Source organism: Lampetra planeri, chromosome 39 (assembly GCF_965212315.1).
Source record: "Lampetra planeri chromosome 39, kcLamPlan1.2.h2, whole genome shotgun sequence".
In the NCBI taxonomy this organism is placed as follows: domain Eukaryota; kingdom Metazoa; phylum Chordata; class Hyperoartia; order Petromyzontiformes; family Petromyzontidae; genus Lampetra; species Lampetra planeri.
In genome coordinates, this window is record NC_136145.1 from 1723178 (window position 1) to 1743033 (window position 19856).

The 19856-nt window shown below is 42.8% G+C and overlaps 2 long non-coding RNA genes across 2 annotated transcripts; one reads left to right on the top strand and one right to left on the bottom strand.

The window, feature by feature from the left end:
- Nucleotides 1-486: 486 nt before the first annotated feature.
- LOC144731477 (uncharacterized) lies at nucleotides 487-10972 on the bottom strand. Its single transcript, XR_013587960.1, has 10 exons — nucleotides 10707-10972; nucleotides 9981-10123; nucleotides 9275-9664; nucleotides 8453-8543; nucleotides 8036-8129; nucleotides 6808-7660; nucleotides 5377-5517; nucleotides 4256-4379; nucleotides 1741-1839; nucleotides 487-1588 (listed from the first exon to the last, which is right to left on the bottom strand). It is a non-coding gene; the product is annotated as an uncharacterized LOC144731477 (long non-coding RNA).
- Nucleotides 3022-8234, top strand: LOC144731478 (uncharacterized). Its single transcript, XR_013587961.1, has 2 exons — nucleotides 3022-6455; nucleotides 6924-8234. It is a non-coding gene; the product is annotated as an uncharacterized LOC144731478 (long non-coding RNA).
- Nucleotides 10973-19856: the final 8884 nt, after the last annotated feature.

The window sequence follows — 19856 nt, forward strand, 5'->3', positions numbered from 1 at the left end:
CAGGTTGCCGACCCCTGCTTTAGACTGTCAACCATTCATCCTCTAAGATTCATTGACACTCAATGCTTAAGTTTTTGCTTTACCATCGCTGGCTTCGGTATTCATGTAACAGCTACATGCATTGCTATTTTTCTCATCTTTACAACCGATGTTACGTGGCCTGATGGAATTATGGTGATCAAGTGTTTTGCATTCATGGTAATGGCTTAAAAAAACGGTGAGTTTTTTTTTATATGCAAGAGCAATAAACATAACACGTTCGATTCACCTATGAATCCAACACATTGCAGGCATTGGACACGGCGATGTACCTAAGCAAATATTATTCGTGTCCCTTCTGACATCTTGAGTCTCTGTTGGCGGTGTGTTTGAGTTAAAGACAGCCAGATATGCCAGCAAGGGTAAAACTCACACAGTTGCAATTAAAGTAAGCACCACAATTAAAACACACATTTTATCAATCAGTAACAGAGGTGAAACCGCTCGTAAAACGTTGCTCAATCGCATTTTAATGGATCTGTTTCAACATCCAACTGCAAACACTTGTAGAACTGAGCAATAAACAGTAATGCATAACTGAAGTTTTAAGCACTAACAACAAACTATGCTCTTCACCAGGGCTTACTTTAACTGAAAACCTTATTGGTCACTGGCAGAGTCGAGTAAGGTACAGTATGTTGCTAGTCGGCACAGCCAGGTAAAAGGTATACTAGATGTGGTGTGACGGGTGCGGAAATATTTTCTGGATCGCCAACTGGGACAGACCCAGCTGTAATCAATCTCTCATTATAACCATCTGAAAAAAGACGTTAATTTTCACATCAACTACACACATCTGGCTTTTACATTGTAGAACAGTTGTAAATAAATATGCAATGAACTGGCATTAACAACATTCACGCTCTGTGTGAGCAACAGATTTCCCATCAAACCTGACCCAAAAAGAACAAAGCTAGTGGCAACTGGTCGATCAGATTTGTGGTGGGGTCCTGGCCCCAACGCCCCATAAAGACCGGCAGTTACGGAGGATAGACTTCATAGCACCCTCGTTCTAACAGCAGACAGCTCATCGTGTTCATGAGACACCTGAATTGATCATACAGCAGATGGATTGAATCACACGCCCACCAGCACTTACAACCCAAATCCTCGACGCCCTGAAAAACACTCGGCACTGCTCATAGCGGCCTACGATCAACAAAGCGGAGTCATATTTTGCCTTGGGGAGGCCTTCACCGGCAGTCCATTAACCATGCCTGATGATGAAGAGGACGAGTGGAGTAAAATGAAAATTAAATGTTTAGTTAGCAACATTGGCTGCTGATTGAAGCGGTGCTTCAAGAAGAAAGAGCCGCATGTCCGCTACTTGTGTGCTTGCTCGCAATTTAAGAGCATTCCATGCTGCTGGAAAGCTGAGTTGAGGTATGATCAGCGTGTTTGGTTCCTTCGCTGCATAGGAAATCCCAGTTGTCTGGGTTATTAAACAGGTCGTTAATGTAGTACATGGGACAGAGCTCAGAATTCTGTACCAGCAGAATCCTCTTTGGATACGTGAATATCTGACAGCCTTCACATCCAGTGAGGTCACCTGTAATAAACAAAGTTGTGCAAAACATGTGAAAGGGTGTGCAGATTTTGCAAAGAAATTACACATAAGCTAAAATAACAATTAAATTTGGTTATGTACACTATTAACTGAAAATGTTAATCAGCCTGTGCAAAGTGAGAGCTATTACTTACAGTCTGGCGATGGCAAAATAAAGTATTTAGTGATGGGGGCATCCCTGGGTTTAGTGCAAGACTGAGTCTCACTGTAGATAGGTGTCTCTTGGGCAAGACCTGTGGACATAAATGCCAGATATAAAGACCTAGAGAAGACATTATATCATTAATTGTATGGGTAAAAAAATTGGATGCATTAATCATCCCACATTCATCACACGGATCCGACTGGTTTAGACATTTAACTCTTGAGTAAATCGACAAATGAGTAAATTTAATTATGCTTGGCTGAACTGATAATTGACGTGGTGACTCAGAAAGGATGTTGACCATAAAGAAAGTTCACACCAGACGAGATGTCACAATATGCGATAAAGAAATGCAAAAAGTTGTATCTAACACCGAAAGAAGTTCAACATACATACACACATAAAAAGGGTTATTCAGGAACGTGCTTATTCACGAATTATTTTCACCTAAACCATGTAAGCACTAATGGGGAAGATGAAATACCACGTACAACTGTAAGCCTGTGTGTACATTATTATATTAATACTAAATGCAATCCAATCCACAAGCCTTAGACAAAGATATAATTTGTCCCCTTGCTTAAAGTACGACGAGTCGGCTTCACAAGCCTCAATAACGGGGGGGGGGGGGGGCGATTGTTCGAAGGAAGAGGGGCTCTGCCCCCCACCCCACCTCCACCTGGTGGTGGGAAGAGAGCGGTGGCAGGAGCTGGGAGATGAGAAGATGCACGGAGGGAACACATTGCGGGGTGATTTCAAATTACAGGTGCCGGTCGCAGTGCTCAACCGCTAATACACAAAACTCCGTGCCGCGGTTAGCAAAGTGTTTTGCCGCAAGGATACGTAAATACCGCGGATGGCGAGGGGATGCAGTAATAACATATCGATGCAATCAAGTTACTTCCTTAAGCAACAATATGTAGTGACTGTACTTGTCACTTTATGGTGCCGGGCTTGCGAAGTCACGGCTAGGGGTCGGCACGGTTTGGCTCAAACCACCAAACCGCGGTTTGAACCGAACCAAATCGGTTTGGTTTGGCTCTGTTTGAACTGGTTCGGTTTGGTTTGGGGCTACGAAAACCGACTCGGTTTGGCTCGGACAGGGTGGAACCGGCTCAAACTAGTTTGGTTCAAGCCAACTTAAGAGGTTTGGTTTAGCTTAGTTTGGTTTGGTTTTGGTTTGGTTTGGTTCAGTCGTCGCTGGTTTGGTTTGGATTGCTCAATTTGAAACCAGTTTGAGTCGGTTCAAACCGTGCCGACCCCTAGTCACGGCCGGTAACGTTGTGATTCCGGGCAGCCCGGGTTACGGGCTGCAGTACCAACTCTAGCGGTGGTTGGGTGAGCGTGGAGGCACCGCGAGCAACGTGCGGTGCCAGCTCCCAGTGAGGGAGCGAGCGTCAGCCAGCCAGGGTTACTCTGGGGCACGACACTCTGGCTGACCTGTTGTCACGTGACCAGACGATACTAGAGGGGGGGGCCACCGGTGGACGGGGGCCGAGGGGCGGTCACGTGGTCCCGAAGAGCTCTCGGGAACATTCGAGAAGGAGCTCTAAAAGCCTGGAAGCATATAACGAGAGCTCCGTGAGGAGCTTAGGGTTCTTCAAGTGTTGGTGTTGGAAGATCCACGTCGGGGAGAAGAAGCCTCTAGCCACGCAGTCCGGGACCCAGCTCGTGGTCCGGACCGGGATAGCGAATCGTGTCTAGTTCTAGCGTAGCGTGGTTAGATGGGCATTCGAGACCTGGGACCGGATAACGAACGAAACTCCAACGTGCTAACTAGCTACGCGGCCCCTGTATCTTCACTCAAAACTGCTCTAGAGGAGTTGTACACCCCTATCTGCCACTGCTATTCAGTGGCCTAAAATAAAATAAAATGTTTCGCTCCGGATGACCGTTGCAAAGTATGATGTGTGTTTTGATTTAGTGTGCTGATCTTAAAGGTGCATTGAAAAATTGTGATACTCCGACTGATGCTCCTGCTGTTGTGGAGTGACTCATGCAGCCAGCTATGGCTGCAGGGTTTTGGTGGTACATGTCGTTTATGGTGAAAATTCGGTCACAGTTCCTATGATCACTGTTAGATTGCTTTTATGGCTTTATTTTGGTGATTTCGAAAAGTTTTTAGGTTCGGCCATGTTTGTTTGTTGTAGTACGGAGTTAGACTAATGGCCTTAATCTAAGTTGTCTTGTGGTTATTGTTGTTTGACTTGCATCCCACTGGGATTTTTGCACACAGCGTTGGTGTACGGTGCTTTTTCTGCAATATTTTGCTGTCTTTTCTTGGATTATCTGTTTGCACATAGTCACATAGTCACTTTAAGATGTTTTCTTGTTCATGTTTTTGTTTGTTGCAGTTGCACCCGATTCAAGAGCCGAATGGCTCACAGAGCTAAACCAAATAAATGAAACTGAAGGTTGTGTTATGTTACGTACTGTTATGTGAATAGTGTTGCTCCCAACTACACATACATGGCATTGTATTCACAACATAATTCAATACGCACGAGCAGCAATGTTTGCTGTATTCGATGTCGAAACAGCAACTGCAATGCTTGGAATCGCCAGAGGTGCGGATGGGTAGCTTTCACGTTTAGCATAACTTGACATCATTCTTCCCTCGTACGATACCTGAAAGAAGGCAATTACATGAGCAAGGCTTCACAAAGTCAACCAAAGCAATATTTATATTGACACCGTTTGCACCGCCATGATCTAAAAAGAGCAAACACTGGATGTGTGCTCGGCGTTGGGGCGATGCCGATGGGATGTTGACAAGTTCTTAAGTGCACTGGTATTGAATGTCACATGTGTGGTACCAGACACTTAACATTACTCATCTCAAAGCGTTTGGCCTTGCTACTGTGCAGGTGTTCGCGTTTGTTGCTGCAAGGCTCTCCGATGTGTTTTCGGGTTGTGCCGCGTGTTTGTGTGCACGTTGAACTTCTTTCGCACGTAGGCTAGACAACAGTGCTAATCGGAGGTGTGGGGGGGGGGGAAGTACTACAAACTAAACAGCAAAAAACAGTTCTCAAGAAACGAGTTTTCAATATCTGTGGGACCTTTTTGCCAGTATTAAAAATGATGAAAGACGAACAATAGCTTTACCCTTTCTGGCAATCATGTTTTTTTTCGATTTAAAGCTTTCGTGACTGCAGGGATTCATCTTCTTGGTTCTTTCGGTAAAGTCACGTAGAGGGAAATAATAAAATAAAAGGCGTCATCTGGTCCAACCCATGTGAGACTAGGGTCTAAGGAAAGCTGTCTCGGGTGTGGACCAATCAACTTCAAGGACAGTGCATACATTATCAGAGTTATGTTTTTTGTTTGCATTATGACTGCAGGTATTGTGGTCTATGCAAACATGACTCCTTGTAAAAAAGGTGTCAGTTTTGTTGCCAGATAGAAGGGTAAAAAAACAATTATCATCTTAACAACTGTTTTATTGCCATAAAGGGTAAACACCTATTCTTATTTTTTAACGTGACGTCCGGCGTCAAGCTACGGCAAACAAAGAGCGGCACACGTCCGCACACCGCATCGGAAAAGTGACCACGGCAAATCTCATCAACCCTGAAAAAGATATATTGATGGCATGCTCCTTAGAGCGTGGCGATGACGCACGTACCACGCTAGCAGTAACGCTCCACTTGGGGTTGGAGTTGCTTGCCAAGAGCGCCTTATGCCACAGCATTGGGGATTTGTACATGACCAGCTGTGGCGTCAGGATTGTCCCATTCATCAGCAAAGTGGCATAATGCACCGTGCCCTGTGAAATGAGGCATGCACACGCATATCACTATTATTCCACAAATGGTTACTGCTAATCCTGTATATTGTTTTACAATCCTGTTTTATATTTTATACGGTCCTTTAGTCAATGTACTAATGGATTAAGGACTCCCCAGTGTGTTGCTCAATTGAGTTGAGTGACAATACTCCACCATGCTGGTCAGTGCGGGTTGGTGAAGGTGGATTAAGGACGAGTTCAGATATCAGTCGTCCACCAGTGTCAAATGTGGCTGGGAATCAGACTCAGCGTAATGCACGAACCGCTGTGCCACCACGAGTAAATATGATCTTTCTACAAGTTATTTTTATTTAATAATTGGGCCACAAAAAATATCGCTGTGAACTAAACTCTTGAGCACACTGAAATATTATGACATGGTCCACAGCCTTCCAAATTTGAAGAACTTCGATTTAAAGCTTTCGTGACTGCAGGGATTCATATTCTTGGTTCTTTCGGTAAAGTCACGTAGAAGGGAAATAATAAACCAAAAAAATAAAACAATAAAATTCTCACGTTTCAATTGCAACACAAGTTACATCATCATGTGTGAAAACCTGATTGCTTGTGTTGGAATCGAAACGTCGTGAGAATTTTATTGTTTTATTTTTATTATTTCCCTTCTAAGTGACTTTACCGAAAGAACCAGGAATATTTGAAGAACTGTCATGATTCAAGGCAACTCTTCCTTTCAATAATTATTTTTCAAGAATCGGGTGTCCTTTGTCCCGTTTCTTACGTTTTTTCCAATGCTACATTTTGTTTGTGCCGTCTATTTCACTCCATCGGACTAATTGTATGTTTGTACGTGTACAGCCCTTTGTCAATCCACTGCTGGACGAGGGCTTCTCGCATCGTGCAAGCCGTGGGGAAGTTATTTTACCATACTTCACCGCGGTGACCAGTGTGAATTGAAGGTGGGGATCACAGGCGTGGCAGCATAGCACAGTGCAACTTACATTGTGTTTCCCTTCATATAGACCCGCAAGCCTGTAACACTTTTTTTTACTGCATGGTGGCTACCCATAAAAGCACTATTCAAGCTCAAACCTACTTAGCTTCCGAGATCTGACACGTTCAGGCACATTCCGGGTTAATTGGTCATCTGCAAAGCTGCAAATAATGTTTATAAACTAAATAATTGATTCTTGTGCGCATGACACAATATACATTTTGTGGAGTAATCCGTTTTTAATCGACGATTCACTACATGCCTAACTGTGATCACTTGCATGTCCATGTAATTGCATTCAACACTGTGCGTATTACCTTCACGTGAATGGAGAGAACATCTTTCCCGGGCTGGAAAACCCCTTGATTAACGAGCTGTCGATAACTGAGAAACGACGGAATGCTTTCTCCCGTGACACCTGTCTGACATTCAGTTGGCCGCATGATGACCTCTCCCGGTGCAGCTCGAATAACTACTTCCACGTCCGCATCCTGACGTTCTACGCCCCCTTTTTGCTGTCCGGGCAGCCGGGTGTAGTCATGTTCATCTGTAGGATGCCTTGTAACACTTAAAATCTGTGGTGTGTTTTGAAGAACGACAGCCGACTTATCTGATACGTATTCATTTTGTGCTCCCGCTGACAGACCGTTCGCAAGTATTTGCATTTGGCTGTTACAGGGCTCATGTGTCGCTGCTGAACTCTGGCCGCTGCTTGTCTGTGTACAGCTGATCAAACTATCGGGGATATAAACCACCTCCTCAGAATCAAAAGTCATATTTCCTTCTTGCACTATAGTAGCTCTGTCCTTCTGCACTGCATAATCGGTGATTGGCGGAGCGGTCGTGTTTTCCGAAGTACATGGAATGACCACAGATGATTCCGTGGTTTGTTGTTGTTCTGCTTGCACAATGCCGTTCGGAACCTGAGCAAAGTCACTCGATTCCACAGTCATTCCCGATGCCGAGGGCATTTGTTCCTCCTGAGAATTTCCGCTCTCCAAAGTCTGCTGCTGAAACTCCGACTGCTGTTTAAGTTCTTGCTGGAAAGTCTTGTATCTGAAGCTGAGCTCCCTGTGAGTTTTGAGTCGTTCCATAAATTTTTTTTTGCGAATCATGAGCAGATCCCACAGTTCACTATTCGCTTTGGCTCGGCACACACTTGAGTGCTTTCTAAATGTAAACAAAGCAGGCAATGTGAAAAAAGAGTTACCGTTTGTAATTTTACGTCACATTTTAAAATACACACATTTGCATTTTAAAATATACACAAATGGTTCGTATACATTTAAGGTGCTACTTTCTTGCTGACAATTTTCAATCTATTTTACGTAATGTTTTTTTTTTTAAATACTTGTATGAGGCTTGACTGATAGGGAGAACACCGCAACTACCATTCCCACCAGCCAAATGTAAAGGGTTACAATATGTTTGCCTCCAATTAATTTAAGTTTATGGCACTCTAAGGAGGAAAAAAAGTATTACTTTGAAGGTACTGAATATACAGATTCAAAACAACAATGTCAAAGACGCCGTTTCACTCATTACGTGCTGTTGCTCAAAGAATGGGAGTCTTTCTTTTGACGTTGAAGCAAAGTGTTTAGCATCAAATGCATCTTCTGTACAGCTTGTTTGTATTCGCCTGTTAAAATAAAAATAATTTAGTTATACTGCACATGTAAAACTTCCCATATGTAATGCGTTAACCTATTATCTTATTGCATATAAACTTCAACCATGATTACAACTTATCGAATACATCTCCTTTCAAATCAACATAATTGTTCCTTATCACATTTGCCATTTTTATCCAGTACATTTTTTTTTACCGCATAACACAATTATCACGAGTCGTACCTTGCAGCTTAAAAGGGAGTGTGATACATGTACGGTCACAAGTTTCAAAAAACATTCATGTTTTAAGACGTGTTTTCTACAAATGAAGAAACTGATGTGAAATTGTACCTGCTTTTCCAGTCACTGAAAGATCCCATGACTTTATGGACTGCAGGGTGACCTCGATATCATCAAGTTCTTTTATAGCCTCCTTAAAAACCTAAGTAGCATTCATTACAAAGCAAAGACAAAGATCACCCACGTAGCTTTCAATGGACTGTTGGCACAAACGCCGATAGTGAGCACCTACTAAGGCCAGCATGGCACACGATTGGATGCTGCCTTTGTTTTCCCAGTGATGATGTTACATACCAGTTACTAATTTAAGGCCGAGTCAAAATACCGGTGGTATCGGTGGCCTGGGACCGGTGAAGACATTCACCAGTGATGTTGGCCATGACCGTTGACCGGGTTCGTAGGGCAGTGCGCTAACCACTACACCTCGCTCCCCAGAGCTTTAAAAGCACGTATGTGCTGATCAAGTCATATATCGATTGACCCCCAGCAACTAAAGAATGCATATTTAAAACACATCTTATTTTACAATATTTTTTCCCCTCAATTATGTTGTTTATTTCATTTAAAAGAAATGTAACATTTGTGTATCTGAAAAGATACAGAAATTGTAAATACTTGCAATTGTACTCATGATTGTACGTGTGTATTGCTGTGCGTAGGAGTCCATTTAATAAATGAATGAATCATTACATCCATATTGATGAATAAACACACTTAAAGATTTGAGGTACAATACAGCAATTATCGTATATCCACGGCTAGCCTCCCCAAGGTGTCACCAGCTCAAATTCTCGTAATCCAGCACACAAGCTGATTGGCCCCTTGGGCAAGTTCCCTTATTTAGTAACTAACACCTCCGTGTAAAACCTGTACCTGAATGAGATGGAGCTGTTTATCACTTGAATGTCTGTGTCCTTTCTTCTTTCCTGGTTTCACTGGATATGTCTTCCCTTCCGGACAGTGGTCCTTCAATGCCCCATCACAGCTCCGTCTGATCTCTACCTCGCTAGCAGATTTGCTGCCAGTATCAGGGCAGTGACTTCCCCTAAAGGCGGTCACTGGCTCCTTACTAGCTTCACCTGCAGGGAAACGGGCTGGCTCGTCCACGAGTAATCTCGTTTGGTCGCCATCGGCGCACTGTGCTTTAGCCCAGGTACTCAGCAGATGTTGCACCCTGGCATCTTGACACAACTCGAGGGCGGTTTTGCCGTGAGCATTTTTTATCCGGGGGTCTGCGCCATTCTCCAGCAAGCACTGCACCACCTGCACACACAACCACAATATAAACACATTATTCGGACACACTGTATTGCAAGCTTAATATTAAAAAAAACTGAACACATTCATGAACACATTACATTCATTGAATAACGCTGCCTTAAAAGGAAATGTATATTACAGGCAATCTTTTGGGCAGTGACACTTTTTCACGGTCCATGTTGAATGGCATTGAAATGATGCACTCCCAGAAGGCCGTGTGGCTTACGGGATGTAAAAAGAATACTGTACTTTTATTTGTGTTAGGTGGAAGGGCAGATATGGGAAGGAGGAAAATTGTACGTCGAAGGTGCACCGTTACCTTCCAATGACCACACTTGGCAGCGTCGTGCAGAGGGGTAATGTCATCCAAGCCACGGCAATTAATCTTTGCTTTGGCTCTGACCAATTCCAGAACTACATTCACAAACCCATGAGTACTTGCTACATGCAGTGGCGTCCAACCTTAAGAGTAAAAACAAAGTTATTCGTAAAACTGAGAACGTATTTGTAAACAATGTTTCTATAATGCGTTTAACCTCAGAAAGTATATTGTGAACTGCAGGGTGGGCAAGGCACGTACTAGGCTTGTGATGTCATTGTCTTGGTGGAAAAGGCTTATTATTTAGACGGATTTTTTTTTATTACCACGTGTTGGGCAACCCTTGTCAGTTGTTTGTCCCGTCCTGAATTACACAATTTTGTACTAAAGTTGTATTTATCTTCACCACAGTTATCGTGACCTCTCGTTACAGGCTAGAGCTAATGCATTAATGTGTTTCTCAGTTGTATAACATTTGAAAAATGCCATGTTATGGCCAAATTATTAAGTGATACTGCATTGCCAGTGCTAAACAGGCAAAAATAATGACATTCATAAAATAAAAAAGATAAAATAGGCAACGTTCAGGCAGTGGCTCTTCTTCACAGCACACAGAGGCACGAGAGTCAAATGGACAGTATGTTCCAAGTAGATAAAATAAATGTCACATGCGATGATGTATTTTTTGGCACGAGCAAAGCATGTATCACAACACAGTAAGCTCACCAGCATAATCCGGAGCATTGACGTCTGATCCACTCTGAATCAAAGATTTCACCTTTGACAAGTGACCTTTCAAAGCTGCCAAATGAAGTTGAGTCTCGCCTTTAATGTTGCACGCGTTCACGTAGTCATCTGCTGAACAACAAGTGCTCACATGGATTACAATACAAACTTAAACAGCTTTATTTTCTTGGTTCTTTCGGTAAAGTCACGTAGAATGGAAATAATAAAATAATAAAAATAGAACATAATAAAATAATTCTCACGACGTTTCAGCCACAACGCAAACAGCCGTCCTCAGGTGGAGAACAGGTCTGTCGAGGAGTCCGAATGACTCTGAGACAGAGTCTGAATGATTTTTATTTTATTATTTCCATTGTACGTGACTTTACCGAAAGAACCAAGAAGATGAATCCCTGCAGTCACGAAAGCTTTAAATCGAAATTTAAACAGCTTTAGCTTGGACCTAATCACCCATAATGCATCCAATCTCATCAGATCCCAGCAGCTGAGCAGGTTGAGCCTGGTTAATGCTTGGATGGGTGACCACAAGTGTGTTGTAATCGGGCTGTGAGGCTACAAGGTGGGTAAGCAGTGGGCAGCACAGACACACCCACTGCTGTAACTCTCGACTTGTGTGCTCCATTCCTTCACCATCACCAACCATTGTGGTGCAGCACGTGGCTTGTCCCTCATCCAGCAGTGGGTTGGCAAAAGGGCTGTACAAGCTTACATAAATATATTAGGCACGAAACATCATTAAATTACTTCGAGACCACCACGCTACAAATATATGAAAGCTTAAATTTCGATTTAAAGCTTTCGTGACTGCAGGGATTCATCTTCTTGGTTCTTTGGGTAAAGTCACGTAGAAGGGAAATAATACAATTAAAAAAATACAACATAATAAAATACAATTCTCACGACGTTTCGGCCACAACGCAAGCAGCCGTCCTCAGGTGAAGAACAGGTCTGTCGGAAAGACAGACCTGTCGGAAAAACAGCGTCAGACGCTGTCTTTCCGACAGACCTATTCTTCACCTGAGGACGGCTGCTTGCGTTGTGGCCGAAACGTCGTGAGAATTGTATTTTAATATGATTTATGTTCATTATTTTATTATTTCCCTTCTATGTGACTTTACCGAAAGAACCAATATATGAAAGATTGACACATACCCTTCTTAACGTGACCACTTAAGCTCATTGTGCTTATGCTGTCAATTGAAAAAAAAGTGCACAATCCTTAATGTTAACTTAGACTTAGAAGTCTGGGTTAATGCATACTACAATTGGCTTTCACTTATCCAGGAAAGCCTCACAGAGTTTCAAGACTATTTCATGAGGGTCCTGTATTGGGATGTTTTTGCCAATTCCAATATTGTTTGACATGTGGGTGGAAGGCTGGGGGGTACCCAGCGGAAACCCACAAAAACAACCTCCACACACGAGTCTAAGAATACACTGCCATCTCCTGGCCAAAAATATTCTGAACATGTACGACTAGTCGAAAGCCCGTTGAGATTACAAGCCTCTGTTTCAAGGGCAACCACGGTTACAAAATAATAATAAAAATACAAAATTACAAATATAAACTACAAAAGTTATTACCACAAGCCTATGATAGAAACTAATCGAAGCTATTGCTCTCCGGTGCGTTGTTAGTTTGCACCACGCGCTGTTCGTGCAGCCAAATGTCCGACATCATGCCGAACACGCGGCTCAACCCAAAAACGCATCATAGACCGCACAACCGCATAAATAAAATGAAAAGTATGTAGATGGCGATGAACACAAATGATTAATTTGTAATTACCCTTGCAAAGAATAAATTATTCAAAGAAAACCGATTGAGAGGGAATAGCTGTTAGATGTAAAATAGACGATGTATTTTTAGACTTAAAACTTTCGTGACTGCAGGAATTCATATTCTTGGTTCTTTCGGTAAAGTCATGTAGCTAGAAAACTAAAATCTAAATTGGCTACATTTGGAGGCTTGCCCCCTCTTTTCTCTCCACCTGAAGACCGCTTGTGTTGCGATCGAAGCGTCGTGGGTATTTTGCTTTAAATTTAGATTTTTGTTTTCTATCTATGTGACTTACCGATAGAACCAAGAAAATAGACGATGTATACATGCGAATGCATCACACAAGTCAACGTACGTGTCTCTGTTTTGATGTTTTTGACTCCTCTCCAGAAATAAGTTGGTGGGCCATCTTTCCACTTTCTTGCCAACCGTGACGACTTTCTCACTTCGGGTGGAAATTGTGAATCAAAATTTGAGTATTCTGTTGAATCCAGCAACACTTCAACACTGCAGCTCTCTGCATTCTTCTCAGTCATTTGTCCTGCAGTATGCTCGCCACACAGCACATCTAATGAACAAGGGGTGTTTGAGGCATCATCAGCAATGGTGTCTTCCTGACAACTCAGTGGCGATGTCATCTTTAAGCAAGTAGTAACTTCATCCACTTTCGTATTTTCAGCATTTTCAGCGCAGCTATCAGTTCTTTCTTTGTATTTTGCATACTTTCTCAATTTCTCATTCTTCGGCACATTAGTTTCAATTGCGTCTTCCAAATATATACTTTTCCCATTTTTCCAGATGTTCACTAACGGTAATGTAGCCGCGGAGATTTTAGAATCAACCATAATCGTGTTCAAGGTGTTCATCGCTTTGTCTGATGAATCCATTACTGTCATGGAGCTCTCCTTGCTCTCCTGGGTGATCGATAGATTCTCAGGTCTTGTAGGCACGGCAGCGATATCACTTGGTGTACTCTCACTCGAACCAAGGACATCGGACACTTTATTCGATGTATAAACTTTGGGAAAAACATCGTTGGGTGTGCATTTATACGAAAATGTGTTTGGAGCACTCTCTGATGAAATGCTCACTGCAGGAACATCTTCAGCTGGCACGGAAACCCCAAATCGAATATTGATAGGAGAGGCATGCGGAGAATAGTGGGAATCTTTGAATTTTTTCGTTGCAATACAATCTCCAGCCTGGAGCATTCTTTGACTTTCATCTTCAGCAGCTGAGCTTTCAGAAGTACGTGCCAGCGGGCGATACACCGACACCATATTTCCAGATATGAGGCTGATTCCAGAATCTTCATAATCTGGTTCCATTTCCTGAAATTATTTACATTGTAATGTTTAAGATAAAATATATACTTTTTACATTGTAAAATTCTATTACAATAGACACTGTATCTTGTAACTGAGTGTAATGGGATGTTTTTTTTAAAATGTATACTTCACCTGCTGTACAACTTCTTCTCTGTCACTGGGGGGTTTAATTATCATGCCCTCACCAACTCCCACCAAGTCTAAAGGCAAACACACAAACAATATGACAGTACATTCTCGTGCACACATGTTCACAACTAGCAGCTGCAGTATATTTTATGCTTTTGCCCATTTAGAATGCGAGTGTCTATTATGTGTTATGTACAACAATTATAATACGCTTTTATTTTAACTTCGTGACCAAAATGACCTTTGGCTTCTTCAGAAGAATGCACCTTTTTCTTCGAAATGCTGAAATAGACAAAAATGGCACAATTGAGCAGAGCCACCGTCATGTTGAGTCTGTAAAGCAATCTCGATGTGCATATTTCATAATAAAGGTTTCTGGGTTAGATCGCGTGGAAAAAAAACTGCTGAAATTATAATATAAATATTTACACAATCTAATCCAAAAAAAACTTTATTATTAATAATATTGGCCGCGAAAGCCTACGTTTTAAACATTATAATTTCAGCTGGTTTTTCCACGCTATCTGTGCTCTATTATTATATTGCAGGATCCAATTTGGAAGGCTGCAGCTTGGAGAGGCCTTCATCCAGCGGTTAATCGACCATAGCTGATGATGGTGATGATGAACCATCACCAATGTCAGCACAATATAGCGTGGGAAAATATTTATATTGTCAACTTTAAATCTGAGGAGCACATGTAACACTTACATTTCATCAAAGAGAGATTGGGAAAACCCTTCCTCTTCCGTTTCCTGTGAACAATTGAACATGTTACCATCTTTTCTGATTACATGAATATGCAGCACAAGCAAAAAATATATAATAAAACGCTTAACCTCCATGGCGGACGCTGAAGGGTCAGTCTCGAGTCCCCAGTCCTGAATGTTGATTTTTATTTTGGGCACGACTGCGATCACCGGAGAGAGCCCTTCTGGAACATAAACATTACATTCGTCATTTGGATAAGTCAATGTGGCCCATGATATGTTGGATTACGAAGCCGATTCAAATCGGAACAGCCAAATGTGATTAAATTAGGCCAAGGGTAGTGAATTGATAATCTTAGCCTAGTCACTAATATTCATAATTTCCAGTCCTTTGTGAATCCAATGCTGGATGGCTTCCCCATGCCATGTCAGTCATGCGAGTTCTTTGCTCATACTTAACCACACTGACGAGTGTGGGGGCGGGGAGGGTTGGGGACCAGGACCAGAGGTCGTAACCGGGTACCCGATACCCGTACCCTACCTGATACCCGGCTACCCGTACCCGGCCAGGTACGGGTACCCGTTTGTGACCCTGGTGCGGCCGGGTACGGGTATGGGTAAGGAATCAAAACCCATTTGCGACATCTGACCAGGACTGACTCAAATATCACTCGCCACCAGTGGTGGCTCGAGACATTGCCACTAGGTGGGGCTGTTGTGAGTGACCTCTGAAAATATGGTGTTCTAATGAAGAAAAACCTCATCATATTATTGGCCTTCCCGTGAAAATTATTTAACTGTGTTATCTACCAACACTAGGCATTTGTAAACAACTAGCGGGAAGTACCCGGCGTTGCCCGGGCGAAAAATATATTTCAAAACTTCTCTTAAAAACATAACATATACATAGACAAATACTAAGCTTTTGTGAAAGCCCAGCATGCGGTTTGTCTGTCCATTTGTCCGTCAACAACATTATAAGAGGCTTGCAGAAGTACAAAAAGTTATAGAAAATGGGGGGTAAATAGTTGATCTAAAAGGTTTCCGAAAATTGTTGATCACCCCCCTCTAAAAATATTTTTACCCCCGCGTAGGCATATATACCTAAACACCCTACACACAATAGAGTGACTAATATCTAGTGACTCTATAGTAGTATCTGACTCTACCGTAGTATCTGGCTCTACAGCAGTATCTACAGACTCTATAGTAGTATCTGTTTACTCTATAGTAGTATCTATTGACTCTATAAGAGTATCTGATTCTATAATAGTATCTACTGACTCTGCAGTAGTATATCCCGACTATATAGGGATATCTATCAACTCTATAATAGTATATATCGACTCTATAATATTACCTAGTAAGTATACAAAGTGCCGTTGTGAGGCCTAGTCCCGTAGAGAGCCGAGGCTTATCATGTGGTATCTGGGTACTTTTTTTAAGCGTAAACCCCACAGTTCGTGAGTTAAATCCGTCGCAAGTTGCATCCACGCACGGACAAAAAATGCCTTTTATAGGTAAGAGAAGAAGACAACACAAAACAAAGCACTCAAATGCAGTACCCATGACCCTCAAGTCCACGCTACACAACCCCTTTGACACAGCCAAAAGCCTAAAGAACAATGCAGGATCAGCTGACACGCCTCAACAAATTAGCCAAGGAAACCAAGACACCGCATACTATACAATAACAGCATCATACTGTCGTACACCCACCTAAGTGTCGGCCATGACCTGCTATATTTGCACAGTACCACCTCGCGTTGTGACATCGTCATTAGTCATGGGCACCTTTTTCACCGCCCTGAATGGGTCTCAAACGGCGTGGCTACAATGCGAAGCTAATTTCAAAGAATGAAGAGAAATCTCTCACTCGGATGCCTTCACAGCCGCCCCGAGACCTTCCCGAGGCACAAATCAGACTGTGTTTTTTTCAGCGGTGTCTAATACGAACAACTTAAAATGTTATCTTCATTAGGCAATTCACGTTGAAAGAACCAATAGAAATGTTTAAACACAACAGAAAAATTATTTCTGATTTCCAGCTGTTTTATTGGGGCGGTGCCTTGGCCAGGCATTAAACTCAGGTCGCCGGGTTCAGAGTTCAGTGCGTTAACCACTTCGCCACCGCCCTCCCTACAAGTCGCAAAAATAAAATAAATATGAAATCTGGTTTTCACTTATTTGGCATACTCCGGCTTTGATAGCAAAAATGCAGTTTGACGTGTAATAAAAAAAAAACACTTTGCAGGGTATAGACATGGCGTGCCCCTTGTGTGGATAGAATACCAATGTTCTGTGACATCTTCCGAAGCCATTCTTCGATACACGTTGGTGCAATGGCAGCTGCTGGAATAGAAATCACAGCTCATGACGTGACAAATTAACAGGAAATATAAATTCTAGATTTGAAGTTTTCGTGACTGCAAGGGTCCCATACCTCTTTGGATTTTTCGGTAAAGTCACGTAGGTAAAAAAAGAAAATAAATTGATACAGTAATTTTGCTGTGAAGGTTCCACCTGAAGACGGAAGCTTGTGTTGCCACCGAAACGTCGTGATTTAATTTATTTCCTTTTTTTACATAGGAAATATAAAACCATGAAGCAGATGACATTACCTTCCCCCCCCACCACACCCTACAACTTCATTTTCACCAAGGCAAACCCTCACCTGCATCTCCATGTGTCATTATTCCAGCCACTTCTCCCATCATCTCATCTCTGGTGGTGCTACCATCCTGCACTCGCCTGAGCGACAACACAGCACAGTTCAACAAACGTGGGGCTTTTGTGACATTAGAACGTCAACGGGACGTCCAAATTAGCGCGGTTGGCTACGTACGGTGTGAAAGAAGCTGAACATCATGCATGTACGGTGTGAAAGAAGCTCAACATACTGCACGTACGGTGTGAAAGAAGCTGAACATCATGAACGTACGGTGTAGAAGAAGCTGATCATGCACGTACGGTGTGAAAGCTCAACATCATGCACGTACGGTGTGAAAGAAGCTGAACATGATGCACGTACGGTGTAGAAGCTGAACAAACTGCACGTACGGTGTGAAAGAAGCTGAACATACTGTACGTACGGTGTGAAAGAAGCTGAACATCATGCACGTACGGTGTGAAAGAAGCTGAGCATCATGCACGTACGGTGTAGAAGAAGTTTAACATCATGTACGTACGGTGTGCGAACCACCCCCCTTCGTCAATGGATAATTGAAGACCAAGGCCACAGTCGGGCGTGTGATTAAAGCTATGGGACCACAACACACGTGCAAACTCAATAAGAGAATACATTGCGATAAAAACGTATAAATGTATATAAGTGAAGGCGTCCTCGAGGTACGCGGCTGCGCGTGTAATCGTGGAGGGCATCACGGTGTCCTGTAATCGATCATGTTGACTCGTACAGGTGGTGTGGCTCGTCCCATTTGTCCTCGTCAAAGGAACATTCCACCAGGCTCGCAGTGGAGTCGCTGTCTTCATGATCCATCGTGGCGTCGTTGTTAATATCGGATCGATATTATTGTGATTGGTGGCCCAAATTCATGGAAATTGATTGCGTTGGAATTGTACGAGGGCACGGAAGTGTACGCAACTGTGTACTTCGTGGAACCACGTTTAATTATTAGTAATCTCGCGACTTTAATCAACTTCGGATACGATGAAAAAAGTACGTAATTAATTGTAATAAAACTTGTCAGCTAACACGAGGGCGCAGATAAAACTAAAGTCCCCCCAAAAACACGGTAACGAATTACATCAACAGCAAGTATCTCGTTAAATGCGGTAACCACGTTCGTGAAAAGTTCCACGTTAAGCGAAAATGCATTAAGGAAAAAACAAACTATTAGCGAGATAGGACGCACTACGTTGACGCAGCGAGATGGAGGTGGGACTCATAACTGAGGAGGGTACCGCCGCCGCTGCATGACTGTATCAGTCCGCGTATCGTATCACTCCGCGCAGCTCGAGAAAGTAGTTCGTCGTCGACTGCACGGCAACCGCGTTATAGCGGCGCGCGTTCCGCGTTATAACGAGGCGCGTTCCGCGTTATAACGAGGCGCGTTCCGCGTTATAACGGCGCGCGTAGTGCGAAAAGTGTTCCCCGATGGAAAAAGCGCGTTATCGGGAAAACTTAGTAACATCACTGAACCATAATATAGGTATTTTTTGGGTTAGATCACGTAAATATAAATGTGTCGTTAAACCCGCTTTGTTACGTAAACAGAACGTGCTAATTCGTTACCAGTACAGCACACCGGTGTGTTGGAGAGAGAATCCACAACATTTACAATCTGTGTACGACGTTTCGCCAGTAATTACAACTAGCATCATCAGGCGGATAGCCAGATTTGTGGAGAAATCCTTTGTTTACGTGACACATCTTACCAATTGGCTGTGTCGGGTGGTGGCGGGTTTAACGACACATTTAACGTGATCTAACCCCCCAAAAAATCCTATATTATGGATGATATTGGTCGCGAAAGTCTATGCGTTATCACTGGAACCGCATCTCAACATTAATCACCGATTTTAATCAACTTCCGATATGCCGAAAATAAGACGTGAACTCTTATTTAAACTTTTCAGGTAACACGTGAGTGCAGATACATTTTTTTTTTACATGTAGACGTCCTAAAAACACAGATAATACTGATGGTTACGACCCAGAATAGAATCTTCCGGAAGACGTAGACGGCTTTCATCTCCAGGTCGTAAGAGATCTCATCTCTACTCTTTGGTTCTTTCGGTAAAGTCACGTAGGTATAAAATAAAATAAAACTTTTTTATTAAACAAAATTTCAATAAAAAATAATCAAAAAATAAATTTAGTGATTTTATTTAGTTTTTGATGATTTATCATTTTAAAAACTATGCAATTTTATTAAATGTTTCTACCTACGTGACTTTACCGAAAGAACCAACGAGAATAAAAAAAATATTGCAATGTTCCTTAACAGCATTGCCACCGACCGCGAGTCCCTGTCACTTGCACGGGAGCCCCCTGCTGAGCGAGACGAGGTCAGGGCCCGGGGTTCCTCCCCACCCCCCATCGCCCCGGGCTGGGCCGTGTTGGGGCACCGCTCCCTCCCCTCCTCCTCCTGCTCCTCCTCCTCCTCCATCTCCTCCTCCTGCTGCTCCTCCTACTCCTCTATCTGCCGGGCAGCAGCAG